The sequence below is a fragment of the Eutrema salsugineum genome, unplaced genomic scaffold (assembly GCF_000478725.1).
Source record: "Eutrema salsugineum unplaced genomic scaffold, Eutsalg1_0 scaffold_4, whole genome shotgun sequence".
Lineage (NCBI taxonomy): Eukaryota > Viridiplantae > Streptophyta > Magnoliopsida > Brassicales > Brassicaceae > Eutrema > Eutrema salsugineum.
The window spans coordinates 12,898,161-12,918,415 of NW_006256686.1; the positions used below are offsets into that span (position 1 = coordinate 12,898,161).

At 39.9% G+C, this 20,255-nt stretch overlaps 1 non-coding gene across 1 annotated transcript; it reads right to left on the reverse strand.

Moving 5' to 3' along the window:
- Positions 1-12,662: 12,662 nt before the first annotated feature.
- LOC112084904 lies at positions 12,663-12,774 on the reverse strand. Its single transcript, XR_002898560.1, has one exon. It is a non-coding gene; the product is annotated as a small nucleolar RNA R71 (small nucleolar RNA).
- Between the last annotated feature and the right edge of the window lie 7,481 nt (positions 12,775-20,255).

Consider the following 20,255-nt stretch of genomic DNA (forward strand, 5'->3'; position numbering starts at 1 on the left):
AGAGAGTGGTAAAAGGATAAACTAGTTAAAGGTTGTTTTTCACGGATTAAACTAAAACAAAAGAAAGCAAATAAATCTATCCTACGGAACAAGTAGAATAATCGAATAAAAAGGAAGTAAAACAAGCAAAATATCGAACTAAAGTAATTGAAATGCAGATCTAAATAAGCAAGTGATAATCGATTGGTTTGTAAACTATGGCTAAAAACGTTGAGCTTTTGGGAACTCTACAGGGATCATAATCGGTTTAACACTAAGGTAGATAGATTGGGATTGACGGATATCGATATATAGGGTTCTAGAGCTAGAGTACGGCAGTATGACTACGTAACTGTCGTGATCATAACCAACTGTTTCTCGCAACCCTGACCAGTAGGTTTCCACTCTGGCCATGGAAGGGAGAGAACGCAAGAGCTGCACAAGACTCGTCAATACTCACAATCTCGCCGCAGGTAGGTTTCCACTCCTACGGAAAAATCGCCTGTTTCATTCTAGGGCTGATACTTAATGAAAACTTTCGCAACACTAACTATCTAGATCAGATACTAGGTGATCAATCAACCATACATGCAATAAGAACAAGAATAAATAGAGAACAAAGTTAAAATCCCAGATCTATAAACCTAGATGTCTTAATCGATTATGAGAGCCCCTTTCGGGAACCCTAAGCCCAACTCGGGATCTACTCAGACATGGCTGAGGTCGACATCATCATTGGTTTTAATAAAAGTAATAAAAAACAGTAAATAAAAGAGATGAAGAAAGCTTCTCTATTGATGAACTCGGACTTGAACAATCTTCTACAAAAATCGCATAAGAACGGCTAAAGGAAAAAGGGTTTCTGTAAAGTATGAAGGGTGGTGTCTAAAAACGACCTAAATGACAAGTATTTATAGTCTTCAATACTCCATGGTCTCTAGGGTTCCGGAATTGAGGCTGAGAATGACTTTGGGCTTCAGAAATATGGGCTTTAGTTCGGAGTTAGCCGGCCGCGGTCGGGAATGATGTGACCACGGGAAATAGGTGGCTGGCCGCGGTCGGAAGGCTTGTGACCGCGGGGAATGGGCTGTTGGCCGCGGTCGCGTGACTTGCTGGCCGTCTTCGAGTGGCTCCGGGGCTAATGGAATATCTTGAGATCCAACCGTTGGAATGTCTCCAAACCAAGTGCATTTGAAAGCTGGTTGATTCTTCTATAAGTTGTCTAATTTTGAGGGTGATCAGACGGTGAGAAGGTCTTCGTCTCTCCATGAGAGTTCTGACGGTCTGCATTTATCCAAAAGAGTCTTTTTGTTCCAATTTGTGCCTCTTTATCCCAAATTACCTGAAAAGTCTTTTAAAATCCGAAAACATAGAAATCCTTTGAAAACCTTTGAAAATGGAGTAAAAACACCTGTAAAAGACATTAAAGTGATCCATAAAAATGGTCAAAATCCGGTGTTATCAACTCCCCCAGACTTAGTCTTTTTTTTGTCCTCAAACAAAACAAAGACTAAATCTCAGCGAGAGGTTTGAAAACGCAGGAACTAAACAAAATCTCAGAGACCAAACTTCTAGACCAATATCAATCAGTATGCATCAATCGGGAATAGCCTAGAAAATTCTCACTAGCAATACAGGCATAACTAGTCCGTTAATCCGTCATGCGGAAATCTATGCACTAAGATCTAACTTCCAGTCAACTAGCTCTTAACATTCATTAAAAATCTCGGTGGTTCTCATCAAAGAAATTCTAGGCAAGGCAAACTAGGCTAGGTGTCAAAAAGGGTTATTCTAGGGGTAAGGCTTAAAGTGTTTATGGGTTACCTGAAGATCTGGAGGATGCAGGATATTATGCAAAACCGCAAGAGAGAGTGAAGCTGTTGGTATCCAAAGCCTTCAGTCACTTTCTTCTTGCCATAGATTCCTGGTCTTCTTCCTCAGGTTCTCTCCTAACTCCCTAAGACTTAGATTTTTGTAAATCTTTCATAAACATAGCTCTATAAACGCTTAGTAGTTGCTTCTTGCTCCACAAATTTCGACAATCTAGGACTCATTAAGCTTTTTGTTTCCCTCTTTCTTTTCATACGCTCGGTTTTTTTTTTTTTGTTTGAAAGAGAGGGAACACCTTTAGATATAGAGTCATAGAGAGCACGAAATTACCAGTTAAGATCTGTCTTGTAAAGCTTCATGAGGTTTCTGATACTCTTCCTTCCCAATTCCATTCAGTCTCCTTTGTGAGTGACTGAAAACTGCGTCGCTCCTCTTCTCTCCGGCGTTTTTGCACATATCTGCTGATATAAACTAAAGAGAGAATGCATGAGGATTGAAAACAAGGGTTTTGGGTTTAGGGTATGGTACCAGATAAAGATAAACTGGTCATCTAGGACGACAAAGAGTGGTAAAAGTGAGGGTAAAAGACGTCCTAGATGTGTATGTTGATGTCTGCCTAAAATCAATGATGAGAAAATTAGATGTCAATATTAAGGTCAAATAAAATGAGCTAGTATATCCTGTCAGAAAGAATCTCAATGAACAGAAGTCCTCTGGTGGGAGTTCGTAGTGTAAGTACTCTAGTTACCGCCTAGTCTAGTGCTAACCACAAATGAGCTATCATGCATAGTGTAGAAGCGTGCAGGTCTAAATCATCATAGTTTTGTGTCAAACATTCCTGAAAAATACTTAATGTCAAATAGGTTACATATTAAAATTTAAAAAGTGCTTGAAATTTGAAAGCAAAAGCAAGAAAATGATTAGTACGGATAGACATCCTCCCCAGACTTAAATCACACTGTCCCCAGTGTGAAAAAGTTGGTGAGAAAATGGTGAATAAAAGCGAAATAAAGTAAGATAAAAGAAAAGAAAATGATGATAGAACCGTGGTGGCAGTGAAGTGCTGATCAATCACTCATCCTACGATGTGTCTACTGCGAACTGGTGCTGCTCCTGTAGGTAGGTGACAACGCGCTCAAAGCGTCGTCCCTTTCTCTCAACTCTGCGCTCCAGATCAGAATGTGTGTGCGATGATGTCGATGATGAGGTGTGGCCGGTCAAAACAGATGGCTGAAAATGAGCACGGGCCGCAGCTACATCGCGTTTTGCCTTGGCCACTATGTATTGGCCAATGGTGAATGGTAGACAAGAAGAAACCACAATACTGTTGACTGAGCTGAGAAAGCATAGAAAAGCCTTAGGATATTCACTTGATGACATACCTGGAATCTCTCCAGGTCTTTGTATGCACAAGATAAATCTAGAGGATAATGCTAAAAACTCAATCGAAAGTCAAAGGAGACTGAACCCTAATCTCATTGATGTTGTCAAGAAGGAGATTATGAAGCTTTTAGAAGCTGGAATAATCTTTCCTATCTCAGATAGCACTTGGGTTAGCCCAGTTAATGTTGTTCCGAAAAAAGAAGGAGTCACTGTCATTAAAAATAATAAAGATGAAATGATCGCTACAAGAACAGTAACTGGACATTGTATGTGCATCGATTACCGGAAACTGAACGCAACAACTAGGAAAGATCATTTTCCACTTCCCTTCATAGATCAAATGCTAGAAAGGTTAGCTAATCACCCCTACTATTGCTTCCTTGATGGATACTCCAGATTTTTCCAAATTCTTATTCGGCCGGAGGATCAATAAAAAACGACATTCACTTGTCCATATGACACGTTTGCTTACCAACGTATGCCTTTTGGACTGTGTAATGCACCTGCTACCTTCTAGCGGTGCATGGTGTCGATCTTTACAGACTTTATTGAAGATTTCATGGAAGTATTCATGGATGATTTCTCTGTCTATGGATCTTCTTTTGAAAAATGCTTAGCCAATCTTGGTAAAGTTCTGCAAAGATGTGAAGATAAGCACTTAGTATTAAATTGGGAAAAATGTCACTTCATGGATCGAGACGGAATCGTGCTTGGGCATAGAATTTCCTGAAAAGGTATTGAAGTTGACAAAGCTAAAATCAAAGTCATGACCAGCCTACAACCCCCCACAAACGTAAAAAGCATCCGTAGTTTCTTAGGACACGCAGGATTCTATAGGCGTTTCATAAAAGATTTTTCTCAAATAGCTAGACCTCTTACGCGTTTGCTTTGCAAGGAAACAAACTTCGAGTTCGATGATGAGTGCTTAGCCGCGTTTCATAAGATCAAAAAGCTCTTGTCTCCGCTCCTGTCATGCAAGCACCTGATTGGGAACTCCCATTCGAAATCATGTGCGATGCCAGTGACTATGCAGTCGGAGCAGTGCTTGGCCAACGAAAAGATAGGAAACTGCACGTAATATACTATGTAAGCAGAACTCTAGACGAAGCTCAATGCAATTATGCTACAACAGAGAAAGAACTTCTGGCTGTCGTATTTGCATTTGAGAAATTCTGTTCTTATCTCGTAGGATCTAAGGTCATTCATACTGATCATGCTGCAATCAAGTATTTAAAGTCTAAGAAAGACGCTAAACCTCAGTTGATAAGATGGATCCTCCTACTGCAAGAATTTGATATCAAAATTCAAGATCGAAAAGGCGCAGATAATGGAATTGCTGACCATCTTTCACGAATTCGAGTTGAAGAAAGATTGCCTTTAAATGACAGTTTGCCTGAAGAAAACATCTATGCAATAGATATTACCCCCACCAATGCCAATACCGCACCACCACGTCCACTCATGCGAAGATCAGATGCTTTCAACACCCCATGGTTTAGGCACATAGCAAATTACTTAGCAGCTGATGTAGAGCCACCATAGTTCTTTGGTTATAGGAAGAAAAAGTTTCTGAAAGACGTAAGACATTATTTTTGGGATGAACCCTATCTCTACAAGAGATGTGCTGATGGGTTATTCCGAAGATGCGTAGCTGAAGAAGAGATGGAAGGAATTTTATTCGGATGCCATAGCTCGTCTTACGCAGGACACATCGCAACCTTTAAAACTGCTTCAAAGATCTTACAAGCAGGTTTTTGGTGGTCTACTTTGTTCAAAGATACTCAAGCTTATATATCGCGATGCGATAAATGCCAAAGGATGGGCAACATAAGCGAAAGGAATGAGATGCCTCAAAATTTTATTCTCGAAGTCAAAATTTTCGATGTCTAGGGAATAGATTTTATGGGACCCTTTCCTACTTCTTTTGGAAACCAATACATCTTAGTAGCAGTAGACTACGTCTCTAAGTGGGTTGAAGCACTCGCTAGTCCCACCAATGATGCAAAAGTCGTCATGAAGCTGTTTTAATCTGTGATATTCCCGCGTTTTGGAGTTCCTAGAATTGTGATAAGCGATGGAGGATCACATTTCATCAACAGAGTTTTCGAAAATATTCTTAGAAAGAATGGAATTACACATAAAGTTGCTTCTCCATACCATCCCCAAACCAGCGGTCAAGTTGAAATCTCAAACAGAGAAATCAAGTCGATTTTGCAGAAAACAACTGCAGTTCATCGCAAAGATTGGTCTACAAAGCTTGACTATGCATTATGGGCATATCAAACAGCATTCAAGAAACCATTAGGAACAACACCATTCAACCTAGTTTATGGAAAAACATGTCACCTTCCAGTAGAACTCGAGTATAAGGCGCAATGGGCTATCAAGGAGATGAACATGAATCTGAAAACAGCTGGAGAAAGAAGACTACTTCAACTTCATGAGTTAGAAGAAATCCGACACAATGCTTACGAAAACTCGAAGATCTACAAGGAGAAGACTAAAGCATATCATGATAAGAAGATTAATCATAGAACTTTTGCTCCTAACGATAAAGTTCTTCTTTTCAATTCTCGTCTTAAGCTTTTTCCAGGAAAATTACGTTCAAGATGGTCAGGACCTTTCACGATAAAGGAAGTCAAACCATACGGAGCCATTGTCCTGTGGGACAGAACCAGAAACTCATTCACAGTGAATGGACAGCGTGTAAAGCCATATCTGGCTGAAGAAAGAGAAGACGAAAGAGAAGTGATGTTTTTAATTGATCCATCCTCGGCCAAGGATGAAGTCAAGGAGTGTCACGACCCCGGTTAAGTCTAATCGAGCAATAATGTCAAACTAATGACTTGAAACAAGCGCTTAGTGGGAGGTAACCCACTTGGTATTTTATTTATTTCCCTTTGACCTTTATTTTATATTTTCATTGCTTTGCTTCTGTTTCATTTAAATTCAGGTTTTCAATAAGGAAGAACAAATAAAAAAGACGAGCATCACTCTCCAGCACGATAAGTTCACTTAAACATTTCAAGTTTTCTATTTTCTTTACCATTCTTTCCAAGATTTATCACACTGAGGACAGTGTGAAATAAGTCTGGGGGGAGGATGTTCATCCGATACTAATGAAATTTGATTTGTTATGAGTTTGTTTTGGACACATAAAAGTTTTCAAAAAGTTTTTCAAAAATGTTTTTCATAAAAAAATTTTCAAAAATCGTTTTCAAAATGTTTTTTTTTTCAAAAAGTTTTCAAACCAGGAACACAATAAACAATACTATGATGAATTAGACCAGTATGCTTCTACGCTATTTCCTCGTTTTTTGCTCTTTTTGTGATTTAGGCCTAGACTAGGCGGTAGCTAAGTACTTGAATTATGAAATCCCACCAGAGGACTTCTATTCATGGAGATTCTTTCTGACCGGATATACTAGCTCATTTTATCTGGACTTAATTTTGACTTAATTTTCTCATTGAAGCGTTGATCAGGGAAACGAATCATACATTCAGGATTCCTTTATCCTTTTACCACTCTCTGTTGATCCTGAATGGCTAGTTTATCTTTAGCTAGTTCCCCACCGAACCTAACCTCTTTCAAACCACATGCATTCTTGTTTTTCATTGTCCAATATGCAGATATGTGCAAAAACGTCGGAGAGAAAGAGGATCAACGCGGTTTTCAGTCACTGAATACGGAGACCTGCGATTTCATTGGAACAATTCAACAAAACGAGAAAACTTAGTTTGCCTTGGAAAAACTTCAAAATCTTGGTACAATTTCGTCCCTTAGACTTTCTCTCTATAAAAGGTTATTTTTCCGAAAAAAAAAAAATCCGAACATGAAAAGAAAAAAATATGAAGGGAGAGGAAATTTAAAACCTTAGAGAGTCTAGGAGGATCGAATTTTATACTTGAGGCAAGCTAGAGTCCGATTACATGGAGTTTTGGAGATTATATTTTTGATTCCCGGAAAAGATCTAAGTCTGGGGGAACATCTGTTTACAACAAAGGAGGAAGATTATGCAACAATATTTGGCAAAGGAGAAGTGACTGAAAATCTGCGGACACCAACAGGTCCTTCTCTGTCTTGCGGTTTTTCATAATATCTTGCATCCTCCATATTCTTCAGGTAACCCTAAACACTTAAACTCCACCACTTAAATAGCCTTTAATGCCAAACGCCGTCTACCCTGAATAATGTCTTTAATGAGAATTCACTACTATACTTAATGAATGTAGAGAGCAAGTTGACTGGAAGTTAGATATAAGTGTGTAGATTCTTCGCATGAAGGATTAACGGACTAGTTTGCTTGTATTTTGGTGAGAATTTTCTAGACTATATCCAAATATATGTTTCACGATAAGTTATGGTTTAGAAGGACGGTCACTGAGATATTGTTTTGTTCCTGCGATTTTCAAAAATATCTTTCCTGACTTAAGTTTGTTTGAGGACAAACAAAAAGGTAAGTCTGGGGGAGTTGATAACACCGTATTTTGACCACTTTTATAGATCATAATTGTATCTTATACAAGTGTTTTAACTCTGTTTTCAATGGTTTTTAAAGTGTTTTCAATGTTTTAGAGTTTCCAAAGACTTTACAGGAAACTTGGGCAAAAGATATGCAATTTAGAACAAATGAGCAATTTTGGATAAATGCAGACCGTCAGAAGTATGACAAGCGATGGAGACCAGCATAGAGGATCCAACCAGATTTCTAATGCACTTGTTTTGAAGATAATCCAACGGTTAGATCTTCAGATACTCCCGATGCAAGAATGACAGAAAATGCAGTTCCGGAAGAGAGCCATGTGCCGAGACTGTGGCCAACACCTGTTTTCCCGCGGGTAGAGCCACCGCTACCGCGGAACTTGGTCGTTCACTTTCCAGACAACTTAATTAAAGCCTAGATCAAGTCCTTTTGTTATTTTGGAAGCCCTAAGTGCCCAAAACCACCCCAAAAGCTATAAATACCCCCTTTAGGTCATTCCTAATAGTGTGTAGACGACATAAGATAGAAAGAGAAAGAGATTTCATGGAACCCTAGAGAGGAGGCCGCCGCATCAAAAGAAGGAGCCGCCGCTGGAGGAAGACATCGCACCTCCATCTGCTCTCCGTTCTTCGTTTTTCTTCCCTGTTCTCTTTAATTTTCTGCACTTTCAATACTCTGTAATGATTGTTTACAATATGTTTGAGTAGTTACCCAGTTGGGTTTAAAGGGATTGGTCAAAGGGAATTTCATGTGTCTTTGCTTATGAATCGATAGATTTAGGATTTATAATCTTCTAGATGTTCTTCGGTTGCCTTTAATCTTACTGTGTGATTCTCTGCTGGCCACTTAGAAGCCGATCTGATATGATATGTTGCGAAAGCTTTCATTGATTGTCTGAACTAGGGTGAAACGAGCAATTATTCTATAGGAGTGGAAACCTACCTGTAGTTGAGTTGTGAATATTGATGAGTCTTGTTCTGCTATTGCATCTTCTCCCTTCCAGGATCAGAGTGGAAACCTACTGATCAAGGTTGCGAGAGATAGTTGTTTAGTGCTGCGAAAGTAGGCTATTCATACTTCCGTGCCTCAAGTTCTAGAACATACGTAGTTGATTACCTTTATCATATGTTTAAAATCGACATAGCTTAGTCCATGAACCCCTACGAATTACCCTTGAGCCCCAACATTTGTCTTTAATTGCTTACAACCTTTGCTTTTCATTTGATTTTCTTTGCTTTCAATTTGCCTTTGATCTAATCGCTTTTTACTTGCTTTACTTGCTTTAGTTTTCTTTCAGTTGCTTTTTACTTGCTTTCTAGTTTAGATTTAGTGACAACCAAAATCCAAAACCAAAACCCAAATTGTTTAGTTGTAGTCTGATTTAAGCATTGTCGTGAATTCGTACTGAAACAACTAAGTCTCTGTGGATCGATACCCTAAGTACTACAGCGCACATCTGTGCACTTGCAGACATTTAGGGGTTATAAATTTAAAACCTGAAGCTTAGTAAAAACGAAAACAACAAACCCCGTTTACAATCGCATCAAGTTTTTCTCCAGGAGTCCCCGGCAACGGCGCCAAAAACAATAAGAGCATTTATAGATATACGGATGACCCACGACTTGCCTGTTTTGCCTGGATCATAGCACAGAACATGGTAAAGGTGAAGCATGATTTACATGGTTGCGAGGACGCTACTCCAGCTTACGGGAGTGCTATTACAGCGATACTACAGGCTGTAGGATTCGATTTCTCATCTGATGATCCACTTCCCGATGTCTGGTATGACCTACTTTATCTCTCTCGCGATCACACTATCTCTCGTGCCGCTTTTGATCCAGACAGGTTTGGTTACAAGTATTGCACTGGCACTGAGGAGGACCGAGTCTGTTTGCCTTCAGCATCAGTCCCGAGATTATGTAACGGAGGACGTCCACGATGGACTCCAGAACCCGATGAGTTTATGCCATCTGTAACTCGTCTACCATTCACCATTGGCCAATACATATTGGCCAAGGCAAAACGCGATGCAGCTGCGGCCCGTGCTCACTCTCAGCCATCTGTTTCGACCGACCACACCTCATCATCTACGTCATCGCACACACATTCGGATCTGGAGCGCAGAGTTGAGAGACAGGGACGACGCTTTGAGCGCGTTGTCACCTTCCTACAGGAGCAGCACCAGTTCGCAGCAGACACATCGGAGGATGAGTGATTGATCAGTACTTCACTGCCACCACGGTTCTATCATCATTTTCTTTTCATTTATCTTACTTTATTTCGCTTTTATTTACCATTTTCTCACCAACTTTTTCACACTGGGGACAATGTGATTTAAGTCTGGGGGAGGATGTCTATCCGTACTAATCATTTTCTTGCTTTTGCTTTCAAATTTCAAGCACTTTTTAATTTTTAATATGTAACCTATTCGACATTAAGTATTTTTCAGGAATGTTTGACACAAAACTATGATGATTTAGACCTGCACGCTTCTACACTATGCTGATAGCTCATTTGTGGTTAGCACTAGACTAGGCGGTAGCTAGAGTACTTGCACTACGAACTCCCACCAGAGGACTTCTATTCATTGAGATTCTTTCTAACAGGATATACTAGCTCATTTTATATGACCTTAATATTGTCATCTAATTTTCTCATCATTGATTTTAGGCAGGCATCGACATACACATCTAGGACGTCTTTTACCCTCACTTTTACCACTCTTTGTCGTCCTAGATGACCAGTTTATCTTTATCTGGTACCATACCCTAAACCCAAAACCCTTGTTTTCAATCCTCATGCATTCTCTCTTTAGTTTATATATGCAGATAAGTGCAAAAACGTTGGAGAGAAAGAGGAACGACGCAGTTTTCAGTCACCAAGGACAGAGACCTGCGATTTGCCGGAAAAGTTCCCGGAAGGATTCAACACAAGAGGAAGCTCAGTTTGCCTTAGAAAAATCTCAAATTTCTGTACAATCCCGTCCTCTAGTCTCTCTCTCTTTAAAAGGCATTTCCTTTCCAAAAAAAAAATAAAAAATATCCAAAAATAAGAAAAGAAATGAAATAAAAGCCTTAGAGAGTCTAGAGAGGTCGAATTTTAAGTCCCAAGGCAACTGGAGTTCGATTTTATGGAGTTTTCGAGATCATTTTCTGATTCCTGGAAAGAATTTAAGTCTGAGGGAATAGCTGTTCACGACAAAGGAGGAAGGATTATGCAACAACATTTGGCAAGAAGAAATGACTGAAAATTGCGGTCATCAACAGGTCCTTATCTCTCTTGCGGTTTGGCATATTATATTGCATCCTCCAGATTCATCAGGTAACCCAAAACACTTTAACTCCACCACTTAAACAGCCCTTTTAATGCCAAACGCCGTCTACCCTGGATGATGTCTTTAATGAGAACTCACTATTGAACTTAATGAATGTAGAGAGCTAGTTGACTGGAATCAAGATTTAGATTGTTTAAGTTTTGCATCACGGAAAAAGTGGACTAGTATCTTTTGTGTATTGGTGAGAATTTTCTAGACTAAATTGTGGATTGATGCACTATCTTTGGTCCTAGTTTAGGAGTTCATGTCTCTGAGATTTGTGCATTCCCTATTTTTTGTTTTCACTTAACCAGTTTAGACTTTTGCTTTGTTTGAGGACAAACAAAGGTTTAAGTATGGGAGAGTTGATAACACCGTATTTTGACCACTTTTATGGATCGTTTTGAAATACTTTTTCTATGTTTTTAATTGCTACTTTTATTACGTTTTTCTAGTATTTGTAGTTCCAAGACTCTTTTCAGGTAACTTAGGGAAAAGCATAACAAAATGGATAGAAAACCAGATTTCAGCTTAAAGTCAAAACGTCAGAAGTTCACCCCCGATTGAAGGCCTTCTCACCGTCTGATCCAGCTCAAATTTGGAGATCTTAAAGATGGCAGTATCAGATTTCCAGCACACTTTACAGCTTGGCAATCCAACGGTTCAATCAAAAGATACGCGAATAGCAAGATGTCCCGTAAACCAGCCCGCAAGCGTTTCCACCCGCGGCCAACAGGCCATTCCCTGCGGTCACAACCACTGCAACCGCGGCCAGCCACCCATTCCCTGCGGTCACGCACATCCCGACCGCGGCCAGCTAACTCTGACTTTGAAGGCCCATTTCTGAAGCCCGTATCATTTTCCTAGTCTCAATTCCAGAACCCTAGACACCAGAGAGTATTGGAGACTATAAATACATGTCATTTAGGTCGTTTTTTAAGAGAGAAGAAGAGAGACAAAATACTTTACAGAAATTTTACTTTAAGCTTTGCTTTTAGGTTTTAGGGAGAGAGAGATCTGTCTCTTGAATCCTTGTTCTTTCTTTTTCAATTTCGGTTTCTATTCTACTTTTTAATACTATGTTTTTTATTTTGTTTATTATGTCTAAGTAGTTTTATTGTTGGGTCTAAGGGATTTTCGATGTGGATTTATATGTTCGGTGAGGATTCCATGAGCTTTTGAGCCGAATCTAATAACTTTAGATAAGAGATGGGCGATAACAATAGACACTTGCAAGATTTAGATAAGCTTAGAGATAACCACCACGTCCAGAAAAACGTTGATGAGCACATTAGGTTCCAAAACGCTCCTCACTTAACTCTAAGAGATTATAACACTCCGTATGATTTCTATGAGAACCGTTCTCCCATTAGTCTACAACCCATCAACGTAGACTATGAGATTAGCCCGAAACTCATAAAATTGGTCAAGCAGAACCAGTTCCATGGTGATGCATCGGAGAATCCTATGGACCATCTCGAAGATTTTGAAGAAATCTGCAGTACCAAACAATTCATCAGAGTTCCTGCAGATTACATAAAGTGCAAGTTGTTTCCATTTTCTCTTTGTGATAAGGCACATGCTTGGTTCAAGTCTTTGTCTCCTGGTTCACTCAAATCATGGGACGAATGCAAGGCTGCCTTCCTTAACAATTTCTACACCACCTCTAGATCAAACTTCTTTAGAGACAAGATTTATAGGTTCCAACAAAAAGGAGGCGAACCTTTTTCATGAAGCTTGGGACCGTTATAAAGGCTACATCAGAGAATATCCTCACCACGGTTTTACAGAGATATGCATCTTGAACACCTTTTACGAAGGTCTTGAACGGACATCTAAGGCTCCTCTAAATGTAACAAGCGATGGAAACTTCATGACAAGGACTGTGGAAGAAGCTTACATCTTGATTGATAATCTTGCTACACGCAGCAGAAACAATTGTCCTGATCAAGGAAGAACATCACGTTCTACTTCCCATGATCATAAGGAAATTGAAGAACTTAAAGCCATGGTGAAATTGTTTTTCTCCAAAATCAGCAGCGTTCTGTTAATATCTGCGAAGCAGTTAATGCAGCTGAGACTAATCATCAACTTGGAGCACAAGATCACGCCCATATGAATCTCCAATCTGCTCCAAAATCATCTCCAAGCTCGAGCTTATGGTGCAACCACTTCTTATGAAGCTGCAAAGATTAGAAGACGATGTGGATATAAGAGTGGACTGCTTATACACTGACCTTAATGGTAAATTTGAAGCTCTTTCCACTCATGTTGATAGCATGGACGTGCAGCTATCGCAAATCATAGATAGTTCAAAAAGCACTGAAGCTATGGAGAGACGAATCGCTGAGGTACATGAAGAAATTGCCCAAGAGATCCGCAACCTTGAGCTTAAGTTAGACAACATGAATGATCTTGGGTACAAGTTAGACATCATGAATGATCACCTTAACAAGAACAATGAGGAGTCATTTCAGAAGTTCACTAACCTCTCAACTCATGTCAAGATGCTCGAGAAACAAATCGGACAAATTGGAGAAAGTGTGAAGAGACAAGATGGTCACCTTCCGGGAAAAACCGTAGACAATCCAATGTGGCGTTGCAATGTCATAAACACTGATGGTGAGAGAGAAGTCACGCCTATTCCTAGCAATCAGGACACTGAAGTTGAATCTCCAGCATGTCCTGAAGAGTATGATGCAATAGGCAAAGTTCTACAACAAAGGAAGCTTCATAAGATAAATGATTCAGTGAAGTTTGTCTTCCCCTGCATAATTGAAGGTATGAAATTTTCTGACTCTCTGTGTGACACAGGAGCAAATGTAAATGTCATGTCCAAAGCAGTTGCAAACGATCTGGGGATGTGTGATATCAAATCTCCTCACGGTTCCGTTAAGTTTGGAGACAATTAAAGCACGATACCATACGGTTTCGTAACGGATTTGATGATGCAAGTAGGAGGGTGTCTTGTTCCTGTTGATTTTCACATTCTTGAGATGGAAAATGACTCTCCCAGGACATTGATATTTGAAATTTTGTTCCTTGCAACAGTGGGGGCAGTTGTTGATTATCCTAACCTAAGAGTTTGTTTTTCTAAAGTCAAAAGAGAGTCTTCTATCCTGCAGTCTGTAGTGGTGGAAGCTCTTACTGTATAACCATCTACAACGAAGAGAAGTTGATTTTAGACCCTGGAGATACAAGGAAAGGTGCCAACACGTTTCTATACAAGCCTTTTCAGTCGAGCCTAAGGGAGTTGTCGAATCGAGAAAATCAAAGCACAAGGCGAGAAAATCTAAGCGCAAATCAAAGAAATCTACGGACAACACTATCTCACCTGATGCAAGCTCGACATTGACTTCTCAAGACCCTATTGGAGACGTGTAGAAAGACGGTAATTCTAAAGTAATCACCCCAGAGACACGTCCAGCCCCGCCTCCAAAAGCAAAACCTTCCGAGCTTCCATGGTTTATGCATATCGCGAATTACCTAGCAGCTGAGGTCGAACCGCCACGATTCTTCGGCGACAACAAAAAGAAGTTCTTGCGTGATATAAGAAGGTACTTTTGGGATGAACCATATCTTTATAAGCAGTGTGCAGATAACTTGTTTCGCAGGTGCATCTCCGAAGAAGAAGTTCCAGAAATCCTTTTTCATTGTCACGGATCTAACTATGCTGGACACTTTGCTATTGATAAGACTGTAGCGAAGGTTTTACAAGCTGGTTATTGGTGGCCTAACATGTTCAAGGACGCCCATAAATTCATATCTAAGTGTGATGCTTTCCAAAGACAAGGGAACATCAGCAAGCGACATGAGATGCCACAAAACTTCATTCAAGAAGTCGAAGTTTTTGATGTTTGGGGAATCGACTTTATGGGTCCTTTTCCTTCGTCCTTTGGAAACAAGTACATCCTTGTTGCTGTTGACTACGTGTCTAAGTGGGTAGAAGCCATAGCCAGCCCAACAATGACGCAAAAGTAGTAATGAAGATGTTCAAGTCGATCATATTTCCAAGATTTGGTGTTCCGCGACTCGTCATCAGTGATGGTGGTTCCCACTTCATCAACAAATTGTTTGAGAATCTCTTGAAGAAAAATGGAGTGAAACATAAGGTAGCTACACCTTATCACCCAGAGACGAGTGGCCAAGTGGAGGTATCAAACAGAGAACTCAAAAGAATTCTGGAAAAGACAATAGGACCAACAAGAAAAGATTGGTCAGCAAAGCTTGATGATGCTCTTTGGACATATAGAACTGCGTTCAAAACCCCATTGGGTACTACACCTTTTCAACTTGTTTATGGTAAAGCTTGTCATCTTCCATGGGAGTTAGAGCTCAGGGCAGAATGGGCCATAAGAAAGCTGAATTACGATATCCAGATGGCAAATGAGTTAGACGAGATTCGCCATAACGCCTATGAGAATTCTAAGATCTATAAAGAGAAGACAAAGGAGTTTTATGACAGGAAAAAAGTTCATAAGACGTTCTCACCTAATGACCAGGTTCTACTTTATAACTCACGTCTAAAATTGTTTCCCGGAAAGCTTAAATCTCGATGGTCTGGACCTTTCAAAATCAAAGAGGTTTTACCCTATGGTGCTGTGGTTTTATGGAACCGCCAAGGAGGTGATTTCACTGTCAATGGACAACGTCTTAAGCCATATTTTGCAGACATTCAAGAAGAAAAGGAAGATCCGATCTCCTTAGCAGATGCGCTTAATGCCTAAAAGACGATCAAGTCAAGCTAACGACTTAAAACAAGCACTTAGTGGGAGGCAACCCACTCGGTATTTTACCTATTTCCCTTTGATCTTTATTTTCTATTTTGTTGTTTTGTTTTTGTTTCATTTAATTTCAGTTTTTTTACAAGGAAGAACGAATAAAAGACGAGCAGAAATCATAAACCGGAAAACGGCAATCACTCCGGCCCTGTTGAAACTTCGACCTGCACTGCCATCATTCCAACCGCGACTCATTCTTCCGGCAAGGTAAGTACATCTAAACACTTCAAATTTCTTAGATTTTATCACACTGAGGACAGTGTGAAATAAGTCTGGGGGAGGATGTTCATCCGTTACTAACGAAATTTGATTTGTTTTGAGTTTGTTTTGGACATAAAAAATTATTCAAAAAGTTTTCAAAATTTTTTCAAAACGTTTTCAAACCAGGAACATAAATAAACAATACTATGATGATTTAGACCAGTGTGCTTCTACGCTATTTCCTCGTTTTTTGCTCTTTCTGTGATTTAGGCCTAGATTAGGCGGTAGCTAGAGTACTTAGACTACGAACTCCCACCAGAGGATTTCTATTCATGGAGATTCTTTCTGACAGGATATACTAGCTCATTTTATTTGGACTTAATATTGACTTAACTTTCTCATTAAAGCATTAGATCAGGGAAACGAATCATACATTCAGGACTCCTTTACCCCTTTACCACTCTTTGTTGATCCTGAATGGCTAGTTCACCTTTAGTTAGTTCCCCACAGTAACCCAGCCTTGTTCAAACCACATGCACTCTTGTTTTTCACTGTCCTATATGCAGATATGTGCAAAAACGTCGGAGAGAAAGAGGATCAACGCGGTTTTCAGTCACTAAAGACAGAGAATCGCGATTTCATTGGAATGATTCAACAAAAGGAGAAAACTCAGTTTGCCTTGGAAAAACTTCAAAATCTTGGTACAATTCATCCCTTAGACTCTCTCTCTATCAAAGGTTGTTTCCCCTTTTAAAAAAAAAATAAAAATAATAATAATAATAATATATCCAAAAAAAAGAGAAAGAAAAAAAAAAAAAAGAAGAAGGGAAAGGAAATTTAAAACCTTAGAGAGTCTAGGAAGATCGAGTTTTATACTTGAGGCAAGCTTGAATCTGATTATTTGGAGTTTTGGAGATTATCTTTCTGATTCCCGGAATAGATCTAAGTCTGGGGGAGTAACTGTTTACAACAATGGAAGAAGATTATGCAACAACATTTGGCAAGGAGAAGTGACTGAAAAACTGCGGACATCAACAGGTCCACTCTCTCTTGCGGTTTTGCATAATATCTTCCATACTCCAGATCTTCAAGTAACCCGAAACACTTTAACTCCACCACTTAAATAGCTCTTAATTACCAAACACCGTCTACCCTGAATGATGTCTTTAATGAGAATTCACTATGCACTTAATGAATGTAAAGAGCTAGTTTACTGGAAGTTAGATCTAAGTGTGTAGATTTTTGCATGACGGATCAACGGACTAGTTATGTTTGTGATTTGGTGAGAATTTTATAGACTATATCCAGATAGATGTTTTACGATAGGTTATGGTTTAGAAGGATGGTCACTGATATATTGTTTAGCTCCTGTGGGTTTTTAAAGATTCTTTTCCTGGCTTGATCTATGTTTTGTTTGAGGACAAACAAAGGTTTAAGTCTGGGGGAGTTGATCACACCGGATTTTGACCATTTTTATGGATCGTTTTAATATCTTACGCAGGTGTTTTAACTCTGTTTTCAATGGTTTTTAAGTGATTTCTATGTTTTAGAGTTTTAAAAGAATTTTCAGGAAACTTGGACTAAAGATGTGCAATTCGGAACAAATGAACAATTTTAGATAAATGTAGACTGTCAGAATTATGGTACTCGATAAAGACCTTCTCACCGTCTGATCATCCCCAAAATTTGAGACAACATAGAAGAGACAACCAGCTTTCAAATGCAATTGGTTTAGAGACAATCCAACGGTTAGATCTTCAGATATTCCCGATGCACTAAAGACAGAAAATACGGTCTCGAAAGAGAGCATAGGCCGCGACCACGGCCAGACCATGATTCCCCGCGGTCACGACCACCGCGACCGCGGCCAGACAACGTTGACGTCCGAAAGTTACCTAATTCAAGCCCAAGTCCAGCCCATTACTCATTCTTCAAACCCTAGACGTTTCCAACGATTTAGAAGGCTATATGTACTCGTTTTAGGTCTTTCTAATTACCAAGTCGTGGAGAGAGCAGAGAGAGGAGCCGCATAACTTCGGAGTTGCCGTCTTCAAGAGAAGAAGGAGTCGCCAAAGGAGCCACCATCGATCTCCATCTTCATCGTCGTTCTTCGTTCTTTACCTTTCTGTTATTTAATTTCCAGCAAACTACAATACTTCTGTGATGTTTTTATACACTATGATTGTAATTCCCTTGTTGGGTTTTAAGGGATTTTTCAAAGGGATTCATGGATTGATTTCTGGTTTGTTAGATTAGGGTTTATCTTTAGAGTTCTTCGTCTAAATCTGCGTTTCGTTTATGTGGCTTGGATCGATCATCTAGCTACTGCGATTAGGTTGATTGACTCACCGAAAGTGTTGTTGAATCGATTAACCCTATTTAGATGAATAAATTCTCTTAGACGGCGTGAGTCGATCTAAAGCGTTTTGTGAGATTACCGAACTAATTTGTCTAGAAACTTAGAGAACTGAATGGGAGTTTAGTAAATCTGAGTGAATTGATTTGTGATTAATACTACGTGAGTAGGTCAGTCTGGGTTTGATTTCAGGAACACATCTATAGAAAACTCTATGTTTAATCCTCTTGTTAGCTAGTCTATGATTCTCGGCGAATTCCCTAACGCCCAACACCTTCTCGTATTGATTTGATCTTATTGTTTACTTGTTTTTAAGTTTATTATTTGCTATTTTCGTCACTGTTCACAGCCCCCAAACAAACAACCATATTTTTATCATACCTCAGTTCTCATCTCAAGTAAACTCGTACTGTAGTTACTTGGTCTTCAGTTGATCGAACCCTAAGTACTACAACGTACATTTGTGCGCTTGCAGAAAACTAGGGTTAAAACCTGAGCACAGCAATCGTGGCGTTATAACCGTGTCATGAGCCTTTGTCTTTTTAGCAAGCACTCAGGTGTTGCCACGCCTAAGAGTATGGCCGTGGCACCGTAACCGTGTCAAATCCCGAGAGACGTCTTATCATGCCACGACTAACCCCAGACCGTGGCTTTCTCACCGTGTCAGAGTATGACACTTAGCATAATTTCAATCCTTAGAAGCCTGATTGGCCTGCCTGTCTCCCGCCTTCCGGAACTCACATCTCACAACTCCAAATGACATCAAACCAAGTCCAAAAGAAACCTTTGATGCTCCGGGAGTGGAAGGTTCCCAGGACGTCTCATCTCTGCAATTTATTGAAACGATCAACAAAAATCTCTTGGACCAGTGTTCGCTCCGGAGACTGTATCTTTCAGCACATAGCTCCAAATAGGATGACCTCAGATGTTCTGGAAATAGCACTCAAAGATATAGAATCTTGAATAATACCCCGGAAACTGAATCAGAATGGAAAGGCATTGTCCCACGCAATCTTTGTGACTCATCGGACCGGTCTTCAAACTGTAGCGAGACAGGTGTGCCTTCCGGTGAGCATAACTCTCTTCTCACGACTCCAAACCCAATTATTCCACCTGTTCTGGATCCGTGACCTGATTATCTCCAACTTTTCTGAAGACCCTGTAATCTGAATCAGACGTTAAGACTCCCCGGACAGGCGATCTTTCCAGACGTATGGGATTGCTCCGGAACAGATGCGAGAGAGGTCTGTCTTCCGGTGGCCGTATCTTTTGTCTCGGTGATCCAAACTCATCGATTTTAACTGTTCTGATATCTAGACTCCATTATCTTGATATTTTCTGAAGACCCCGGAGGCTGAATCGCCCGAAAAAACCTTCCGGTAACGCGATTTCAGAGATGTATCTGCACCCGGAAATTTTGGCCGAGAAACTTGAACAGTCGGTACGCGTTTTGGCCAAGAAATCCACCCGCGGTACATCATAATAGCGGAGAAAAAGCTTCCTGCGGTACAGGCAAGCGCCGAGAATCTCCAAAAGGCTGATTTCACCATTTTTAAACCCTCGTTCACCATTTCTCCTCCTGGCTTCGTCTTTTTAGGTCCAAACTGCTTCCAAATCACCTGTAAACACTCCAAAACATGCAGGACTCACTTGGACCTAATGCAAACCCCTAAGTCCTAAAACAACACCTAAAGACCTAAAATGCATAAAATAAGACATGATTTGGAATGAAATATACAACCTAAATGATGCCAATTATGAACATATCATCGATGGAAAGCAATGGCTCGCTCGGAGACATTACACAAATGAAAGAAGAGATAAGCCAGCTTCAAGGAGAAGTTGGTTGGATCAAGGAGCAAAACGCAAATCGAGGTGATGGGTATTTGATGCTGGCATTTTTGTTCGTGTTTGCTGCCATATCGTAG